The following is a 10586-nucleotide window of genomic DNA, read 5'->3' as shown; positions in this document are numbered from 1 at the left end:
GCTGTGACATTTGTACAGGAACTCCTCGGTCCCTCGGTCGTTGCAGCACGGTTTGCAGTACGGTTTCCCTTTGCCGGAAGCATCCGTGCTTAATGGTGGTTGATACAAAACGGTGTGTGTCCCATCGTTACTGGAACGTGGAAAGCTCCCATTCGGACGATGGCGAAGAAATGAGTGATTTGTTTCTTTGCTTGTGCTTCATCTTCGCAGCCGAGTGCGTGGAGTGGTCGGTCATGTCCGCCGGGGCAAGATCTTTTATCGAGCGACCTTTGGGGCCGACCCGGTACTGGGCGAATCCGGACATTCCGGGAGTGACCTGCGTTCGTTGTGGACGCGGGGCAAGCTGTGCACAATGTACAGCATTCGCTATTGACATGCATTTCTCGGGAGCGGGTATTGTTTTGCAACTGACTTTGGTTTTTTAATTAATTCCGAGACATCGTCGACGGATGGGAGATGTTACTCGGTTTCCCTCAAATCTTGCTTCGTAGTTTGCCGTTCAACTTCGCTGACGTTTACTGGACATCAAAATGAAACATTGCCATTTTGTCGTACCATTTGTACATTCTCTGGAACAACCAAATAACGCAATGCTTGTAAAGCGCTTACTATGCATGATAAATATCTAACAACTTTATGATAATGACGCGATCCTAACCATCAGCGACGAACCTTTTGGGGGGATCTTTCATTTTTCTTCTTCTTCTTTTCCATTTCTTTACCACAGTTGTGTCGTTGTTCCATTTACAGAACATGAGTGTTGTCTTATTTGCATAAAACTTCCAGTGAAGATGATTACATCCTCTCCATGCTTCACTATTCATAACAGAACGATGCAATAATCACCACCACCACCACCGTCCAGCTACGGTGAAACATCCGGTTAAAGCACTATTGCGGTTCGGTTTGGTTGGCAACATTCCTCCGCTTGCCGGGGTGCTGCAACCATCCGGGGCCCCGTAAACCGAAGTGGTGGGCGGTATGATGCACCCATTTTGTTTCTGACAGGACGAAAATTAAAGCTGAATCTACCGCAGCGCCTCATTTTCAACGCCCTGCCACGTTGGGTGAAGATTTTCGCACCACCACCACCACGTTCTTGCCCCCACCCGTGGGTGAGCCGTTTTTCGGACACCCGTCGGTAAGGATTTTGGGGGCTGCAGGTCTCTGGGGTGCATCAACGCGCGCTTGACAGCAGACATGAAATCGACCCGTGCGGATGACCACGAAACTCGGACTGCACTGGCCTTGAGGTTTCCGTGAGGCTCGGGATTTTGTATCACGCTGACAGCCATCAACGCCCAGGCAGGCCGAGGCGTGTGATGGCCGTAGCCTCCGGGCATATCGTCGAACGCAGAATGCGGAAAAGAGAAACCGCGACTAAACTGCCGGTGCCCTGCCCCGTTGGCTACATCGGTTTGGAGATGTACGATTTCCGTCCCGCTCCGCTTCAACCGTGATAAGACAACCGCGTCCAAAAACCTGATCCCGAACGTCGCGGGTCCGACCAGTGTCTTACGCGGTGAAGACCTTCAACTGCATGCCGGAAAGGGCAGACGGGGACAGGCAGGTTTTTGAACCATGGATTTTGGATTATTTCGTCAATGTGTGCTCATCAAATGGAACGATAAAATTAAACGCTTGCCTACGCCCCAAGGTTCGCGGCACGACTCGAGTGCAGCCGCGGATCGCGGATGCAGTCGCTTGTAATTGCATTTCAACAGCTGTCATCCAGTTGGACATCGGACAGCGGACGGAAATGTTTTTGGCCGAAGCTTTATGCTTTTTGGTTGTTGGCTTTTTTTTCTGTGTTTAATTTCGTTTCGTGGAGAAGATCCTTTTTGGAAAAAGGGGGAATGATGTACATTTTTTACCGCCTACGGGGGGGATTGAAGCGTCTGACTGATTGAAATGTTCTCACTTGTGTGATCGTTTTGTACGCCGAGTCATCGTTCGAATAAGGAGAAAAGCGTGAAATTTGCCGACCGTCAGTAATCCTCTTGGGGAAGATTTAATTTGGAAGGCTCTACTTTAAACTGCATTTTAATTTGCCTTGGAGAGTTGTATGCAGCTAGTATAAAAAATGATGCAGTGAAATTACATCCGATAAATAACAGCTATTAACTTTTTACGAAAGATGCTCTGAGCGCAATACAGTTGTATGAATAGCAATGATTTGACCAATGACAAAGGAATGACAATGAAATGAAAATATAGTAATTTGCCTCGTAGAAAATCCTTCTAATTAATAGCCGATAACTAATAGTTTTTAGATTTTATTGGACAATTATTCAGAAAGCATGTAGCACTGTAAGCGATTAAGGGTCAATATAAAACGATGCGATACGATCTTCACTATTTGTTGTAGAACCTCTCAGAACATCATCAGAATAGTAATTATATCTTCCAGCAATATTCCTGTTTATACGAATTGGTTGTCTTTGATTAGATCTTGCAGCATGTGTACACACTTATAATGTTTTTCGAAAAATCATTTTGCTCATTGTCATTTTTGAGAGAAACGATCTGTTTCTGTACATCACAGTGCTGCATAATGATACCATCAGCCCATGGTTTTTGTTGTTCTAAACCAACACCTATAAATAATAAAATATATTGTCAGAATTCGTCTACATTTCAGAACACCTTGGTCCCCAAATTAAATTGTTTTTGAAAAAACCCATCAGCTATCAGTCGATCATTTCATTAAACGTTTGACCTTTCAGCCACAGCTCGTAATGAGGCAAATCGTTTCCCTGGTTTTTACAAATGAATGTCAAATTTACCTTCCTTCGTGAGACACCAGTCGCTCGGGCATACCACAACATCCGACGGGTGGACGGTTGTGTTTTGTCGTGTAAAAAAAAAAAAACGCTGACTCTTCCCAAACAATCAACCAAGCACCGTTCGCAAGCGAGCGGACAAGAACAACCAAGCGATAAAGAAGAAAGGGGTGAAAAACAACTAAAACCCCCGGGAAGATGAAATGAAGCAATTAAAAGTTTAATGCCAGACTATCGTCACTTTCATGGCAGGATCCCGAATAACGAAGCCGGGCCCGAAGATAAACGGTTCACTTTTCACCGTTCAGACGTTTCTTGGTCCGGTGCTGTTATCACTTCACCGCCATCCGTAACGACGTCCATCGACGTGGTACACGGTGCCCGCGGGAGCAAAACATTCGAACACATTGCCCAACCCGACGGTATCACTTGCCTAGCGTGAAGCATCCTAGGAAAGCAAGCCCTGGCCCGGGATGATTCATTCTCAGCGCGGGCAAATAATTACTTTACGCTGTTAATTATGTATTCTGGACGGGCTGCAACGTTGCTTTGCCGATACGGAGGTACAAACCCTTGCACCGGAGTTGGAGCCTGCAGGGACAGTGACACAGGGTGGAAATGTAATCTGTTTGCCCCAAACACTGCCACACGGCGATTCTTGCCTCGGCGTTTCCGAGCGATTGCGCTAACGATTGATTTTTATTCATTGACCGTTGATTTATGTTACGCGATCAATTCTAACAAGCTTCTGCTGGCGAAGGGCTAGACGGAACTTCAGGCTGGTGAAAGGGTTGTTAGTTTGTCAGCGTCTTAAAAGCATCCGCGATGAGACACGGAGTTCCACAATGAGAGCACTTCGCTGGGGTCATAGTATGTCCTCCCGTAGACATCTAATGCCGCTCTTCTTAGCTACCGTTTTTTAGGCTTCCTCACATGACACATGACTCCACTCATCAAATGCGACAAGCAAGAGCGATTTGATAGAGCCTTCGGGTCGTAAATCTTTACTGCTGATGAGCAATCTTTGCTGACTCCCGGAGTTTGAACGATCCGCTTGTGCACAATCACCGCCGTCGGAGTGATCTTTGCAAGTATTGATGGTACACCAACAGCAACAAAAAGCATACAAATCCACCACAACGAACCAACTGATCGGTGCGATTCACATTCAACTATCCGAAGGGGGACATCAATCAAACAGATTCCCGAGAAATTCCGGAAAACGAGCGAAATATGTTTCAACAACCGGGCCGGTTAAGCGATCCTCACCAGCCTTTCGCAGCTTAATTGCTCACCAGCGATCGTTTCCGATGACAAACAGATAGCGGGCATGCTGGACGGTACGGGTTTGTCCTGCGGTAGTTTGATTGATTGGCATTTATTAAAGCGCCGGACAACTGACGAGGTTGTGGTGGAATTTCAGTTGCAAAACTGAAACCCCACGATCCAACCGACCGACCGATCCTGTAGATTGTGCGAGAAAGTTGTACTGATTAGTGGAATTGCCCGTTGATGGCGGGGACTTGTTTTAACGAGCGATTGCCAAAGAAGGAGGTGAGAGTGGATTTGCATACGACATAGTTTTTTTGGAGCTTGGTACTTCGATCAGCGGAAAAGACAAAGGTGAAGATTATAATATTTCACAAACTTCAGCACGTCCGGATTTCGGAACGCGAACAGTTCATTCAGAAGCTGTTGAGTTTATAATTTTGTTGCGATTTTTATCCTGTCGTTTCACCAAAAACGGAGTTTATGCTATCAAAACATAAAACAGCATCAAGCGTATCGCAACCACAATCCAGCCGGTTTTGGGACGGGATTCCATTTTTTTGGAGCTGATGAAAGCATTCTCGTTTGAATACAGATCCATCAAACGGCACACCACGAGGTACACCAGAGTTCGATCGTAAATATTTTCTTCCCATTCCCTTCCCGTGGGCCTGTTAGTTTAAATTTATTACATAAAATATTTGATGGTTCCATGACCAGCACCCTCAAGCAAGCGCTATTCAATAGGCATGGAGCCTACGGGGAATGGTATTTCTATCTTTAATTAGGCGCTATATTGTTGATCGATTATCGCAAAGCACACGATCTTGCGCGCAGGACTCTCCCAATGGTCCGTACCGTGATCGTGATGACAGGTCGCTTTTTTGCTGCCTATCCCTCACGTTTATTCACCCCTTGTTGGAGATTTTCTGTTTCGCCTTACTCCAGCTGCCAAGCACTGGTCGCTTAATCTTTCAATCCATCTTTCTCCGATCGCACGATTCGGTACGATCCTCGTCATCCATAGACCACGAATGTGGCCGCAGTTCCCCGCCACGTACGCGTTGGATGGAAGGTGACAGTGTTACGAAAGCGATGCATTAAATATTATGCAAACCGGTCGAGCGGAAGGTGAAAGTCGTCGGTGAATGAGTGTCTACTCCGATCCGGGTGCTGTCAAATCAACCTCAACACATGTATGGGACTTGAATGGCAACACTAATCTAGCGAAGTTCAGTTTGACATCACAGTTTTAGCAATAGAACCATTACAGCACGGTTCAACGTTTGCCTTGTGATTGCTAAACGCACATGCTCATACTGCACACGCCCAACATCAGGAAAAATGCCTCAACAGAACCGCCAAATCTAGCACCTAAGTTACATCCTCTTCAAAAACACACAAACACACAGCCAGTCGCCACTGGAGGAGATCTAAAACAAGAAAAATAGTGAAGATCATTATCATTCCATTTTGTCGTAATAGGCACTTTAGCAGCAGTCCGTTTTTGGTCCGTGTACTTTGCGTTCCATTCCGCTCCAGCCTCACTCCACCTATAGATGAAGTACGTCTCCGAAGGAGTAGGAGAAGAAAGATCTGCTATTTGAATTTCAACTAATGACGCTACCCCGATCGTCAGCAGAACTCGAACCGTGTATTTGTGGTCGGTGTCGTACACAATCGACTGACCCCCTAGCGCCTTATGCATCTATCCATCGTTTACTAATCGCAGGGCAGGGGTGGAGTCTTGCTAGTTAGTTACCATTCCAAATCGGTGGAACGGTCGAGTCCGCCACCGATTAATGGCCACATCATCGACACACCGGCTGCGTCTCGATCTCCGGAGCCGAAGCATCGTGAATGACGTGACATATTTTTGCCTCCTCCACGTTGCCTTTAGCTTCGATAAACTTGGCCGTTCCGCTGCGGCCAGTGTCTCCGGTACGGTCAACTTTCCGGCTAAGCGTGAGGTCATCTCTGGAGGAGATTTATGAATTGGAACTGATAGCAACTTTCATTAGTCTTCATCAGGTTCATTAGGTGATTTGTTTTCCTCATTTTCATGGTGATACCACCGCCCAAGCGTGGGTTCCCGTCGTGGTGGACCGTTTTACAGCATGAACGGCTGGGAATGTTTGCTCGTTCTGGTCGTTCCGCGAACGTGCGAACGAGCGATGAAACAATTTCCAAACTCTTCACGGCTGATGGCTAATGACAGTGCTATTCTACGCTCTGTGGGTAACTGTTCATTTACATGTCTCGACCCGAATTCCGGAAGATGATGCGTCGATAATAATGATGGATCAGATCGGTTCGGTACCGAACCCTTCAGTGCAGTTTCCTCCCAAGTGACGTGTTTATGGCCGCAGTGTGTTTACTCACGTGATTGGGTATTGTTTGTGTTTAATCGCACCAATCAAGCGTGACAGTTATACAGACACCCGATGGGGACGGAAGGTAAGGAGGATATCATAACGCCACCAAGAACTGTTGATGCGAGCTATTTTATGAGACACTCACAGCTACGGGAAACCTAAGACATCAACCCGGTAAGGTAACACATAAAAATAATTTTCACTCGATGGAAAAGGTGCACGACGTTGCCCGCCTAGCAGGAAACTGATTGCGTCAAGAGCTTCAATGTTCCCCGATGTTGCTCTCGGTTGTAGGAGTGGTTTTATCACCGGCAAGCAAATAAATCCACCAAATCGTTTCCCCACTCCATCGGCCACCTACTACAACCGCAAATCGCTGGACCACCTTCGAAACGGACGCATTTCATACACCGGACCGTACGATACACCCTTGCATCAATGCGACGTACGACGACGACGAGGGACATTTTAAGTGGTCGTATTTTTCGAAATAGTTTTCGCCATTCCACACTAGGCGATCTTTTTGTTTGCCGTTTTATACATTCCCTTTGTCTTACCGTGCACGAATGCCGCTCGATCCGAGAGTCAACGTGCAATCGAGCTGAAACGATTTGCACCGGCCAGGGTCCGAAGTCTTGTGGTCGTAAAGGACAAAAGACTTTCACTCGATACAAAACGGCCAATCTGAAGTTGTCACCAGACCGGTAGAACTTGGAAACGTATTCGGGATACAGAAAAAAAAGCCCCGGTCGAACTGCCTCCCGACACGGGTACAATCATGTACCATTAGGCCGGAAACAAAACAGTATGTTGTACTCGTATATTTAATTTAGTTATATACCGTTCGCTTCTCTTTCACCCGTCATAAAGCGATGTAACTTACTGCTTAGGGACCTTCGGCACACGCCACAAACGGGCTATTAACTAACCTCTTTTATGTATTTTTTTTTGTTGTTCATGAGTGGAGCGATTGAGGAGAAAGCTTTTTGTGATATCGTGGAACCCGAATCGTTGGGGTTTGGCTAGGGCGTTCCGTATCTCATGGTATATAGGCATAACAACTTGGATATCGGTATGAGGACTTTTGTTGCTAGCAATGTGATGGAACGTAGTACCGAAAATCATCAACTGATGATGCTTCAACAGGAACTTATAGCCTGCAACTTGTTGATAGTTCAGCGCTATTTGTTTTACATGACAAAGTCTATTTTTCTGTTCTTCATATTACATTAATAAAATATGAATTCGAATACATTAATAATTGGAAGAATTTAAATTATGCCTGGTTCAGATAAAAAGTTAACATAGAGTATAGACAACCTTTCTTAAATCCTTTATCTCTCCTTTATAAACTTTTAACTCTCCTTTACAAAATGTGGTATAACACAATCAAGATGACCCAGTGGTGATGCAGTAACGGTGCCTGCTTCTCGCTAGACAGGGCCGAAAAGAACACGATCAAGTTAGATCAGAATATGCAGGGTGAAGGGTGAAGAAAACAAGTTCAAAAGGAAAATACGCCAAAGAGCTGCGATTAAAAATATTTGTGTAAGACACCAGTGTTGCCAGGTTCCCGTGCACGGATCTTGTCAACAGGATGGCGCTGAAAATTTTATCTCATAAATTTTTTATGACCATCATTATAACATATTACTTGTCTAGACTAAAAAATTGGTGTTTGCAATAACCAATAAAAACAGTAAAGTGCACACTGATTCCGTATGAAAAAACAATCTAAATCTTACTAGGGCTTGCTGCGACCAAACCAACTCTATGTTGAAATCCGTAAAAGGAGTTACACTTCCCATCTCTAGTTCGTAGAATTTATTTTTAAATCAAGCTCATATCAAAACCCAAACTACGAATTTCAGCACCTTATTTCGTAACGCCTATAAAATATTGACTCCTTTAATTAAAGTTTCAATCGTCATAAATCTCCAGTTTGGAAGTGATTGGAACATAAAACGGTGTATTGTATCGAGAATCGAGAAACATCATCGATCGTCCCATTCCTGGTTGATACGTAGAAATACAAGATAATTTGATAATTATGAAGCTCGGGTTCGTCGCAGCTTGCTCTGATGTCATCGGGCGCTGTTTAGCTCGCGATCATCTCATCCGAAAACAGCCCTGCTCTCCTAAAGAACCAACAAATAGTGGCGGCCCCAGTGGGGAGATCCCAGAATCTCCCCAACAAAAACCCGAATACGCCTGGCTTTACTTATTAATTATGCCAATCGCCGGCTCCGTTTGGCGACCATTCCACGCGCAGGGAGGGAGAGGTCTCAAACTATAAATTAACCGTAGAACCACTCTTCCGCATACGACGGAGAACCATGCTCGTGCGTCGCCCAAGAAAATAAATGTTTTGCATGTTTTCGGCTTCATCGATCGGAATCGGACCGTTGCCCTCCCATAAACACCTAACCCGTTTCTAAAAAAACGATTCATCCCACCACCAGCGACGAAGATACGTTCCTCCTCTATCTATTAAACGGGGAAGTTAAAACAAAAAGCAACCAAATAAAAATAAACCAACATCTTCTGGCCGAAAGGGTGCGGGGTAAAAAACATCCTGTTCCCATCGAAAACACCGACCGACCGGCTAGCGTCAAGTGAGATAAATTCACACTAATTTAGACATCATCACTAGGACGGAATTAAGTTGTCAAGTTTTACCTCTCAGATCGTTAGAACCTTGCAGCTCGGTCATGTTGCTCTCCATCCTGTGTTACCTTTTTTTGTCCATTCCTTAGGGCGAGATTATTTCACACAAGTTGGCTTGTTAGGGCGTTAGCATTGAGAGCCATTTGTGTGTTTTTATGTACAGCAGATTGAAGCTCATGGAAGAAAACACGCCACACAGTATTGCGAAGTTTCTTCATTATGAACCCTGCATCAAATAAGATGCAGGGCTTCGAAAACTACCTGTAAATGGTTCTGAGTGTAAAAACATTGGATTTGTTAGTAAAATCCCCAAAACCTCTGATTCTGAGATGCTGGAGGGAAAATCTTTACTGCAACAGTCAACCACACACACCTCTCGACATTTTGCTTCGGAGGATCTATCAAGACATCTTCAGTCCCCACTAACCCAACAGCGAGTTGGCCAGTTCCACGTTTTCTTTGGATGAAATAAAATTTTAATTGGATCTGAACCACGTCTTCCAGCAGCCAAACTGCCAACATTGAATGCGGGGCTAGGATTTGGTTAATGGTGAACGTTGCGTCCGTCACTCTTTCAGCGGACCTGACGGGTACTTCAGAAAGCCCACTTGGGATTTCGAATTTTCGGTGTACAACTACACGCCACACTGACCACTGTACGATCTATCCTCTACGATTCTTAAGAAATGCTTGACGTGTTGTCTTACGTCTGCCGCCCGTCATTTGAATCGTTGCAGCTCCGACACTGGCTGCAAGATCCGACACTAATTAATCTGCTTTCCCTCCCTAAGAGGTATAAGCGCAAAAGAGCATACCATTCCTCGTAGTCGTATTTGGAATAAATTTCATCTTTATTATTACTGTAAATACGACACCGAGCCTGTGTTCGTTTCGGCCTACCGTCGTATCGGGGAAAGAACCACCATGAAACTTATACTCCCCCTGTCGAAGCAAATAGTCTGCGAATAAATCAGTCACGTACGTACAACCCCATACAAAATAGATAACGATATCACGGCTCCGATAATTCCCGATAATGAGTTATCCCTTCTTTTCCCCCCGCAGCCCCTGGATCCTTGATCCGATTGGGTGGAAAAACTCGGCAAAACTTTTGACCCTTAACGCCTCACGGGACCGGTACATCGGACCGGGGCCGGAATGGCAATTGCAATCGAAACAGTAAAGTTCCGCAGCTCACGTAGCACAAATTAAACACAGGAAATTCCTAATACGTCTAATCAGCTTAACTGGGCTGGAAGGAAAAACTTGCCGGTACATCCCGCATTTGGCGTGCGGAAACGCTAGGGGCGTACTGAGCAGGCTCCCGGGTGTGAGTGATCCGAAAAGTTTCTTGAAAGAGTTATTAAAACATATAGGGTACACACCATCTACTTCATTGCTGCAAATTATCCCAGCAAATCCTGAAAACCATAACGTCAGCAGTGAGGAATCTTCCCCGATACCCGATTGGCAGTATTTACGAGGATGGAAA

This window comes from Anopheles marshallii, chromosome 2 (genome assembly GCF_943734725.1).
Source record: "Anopheles marshallii chromosome 2, idAnoMarsDA_429_01, whole genome shotgun sequence".
NCBI classification, from domain to species: domain Eukaryota; kingdom Metazoa; phylum Arthropoda; class Insecta; order Diptera; family Culicidae; genus Anopheles; species Anopheles marshallii.
This window is presented reverse-complemented; position numbering follows the sequence as displayed.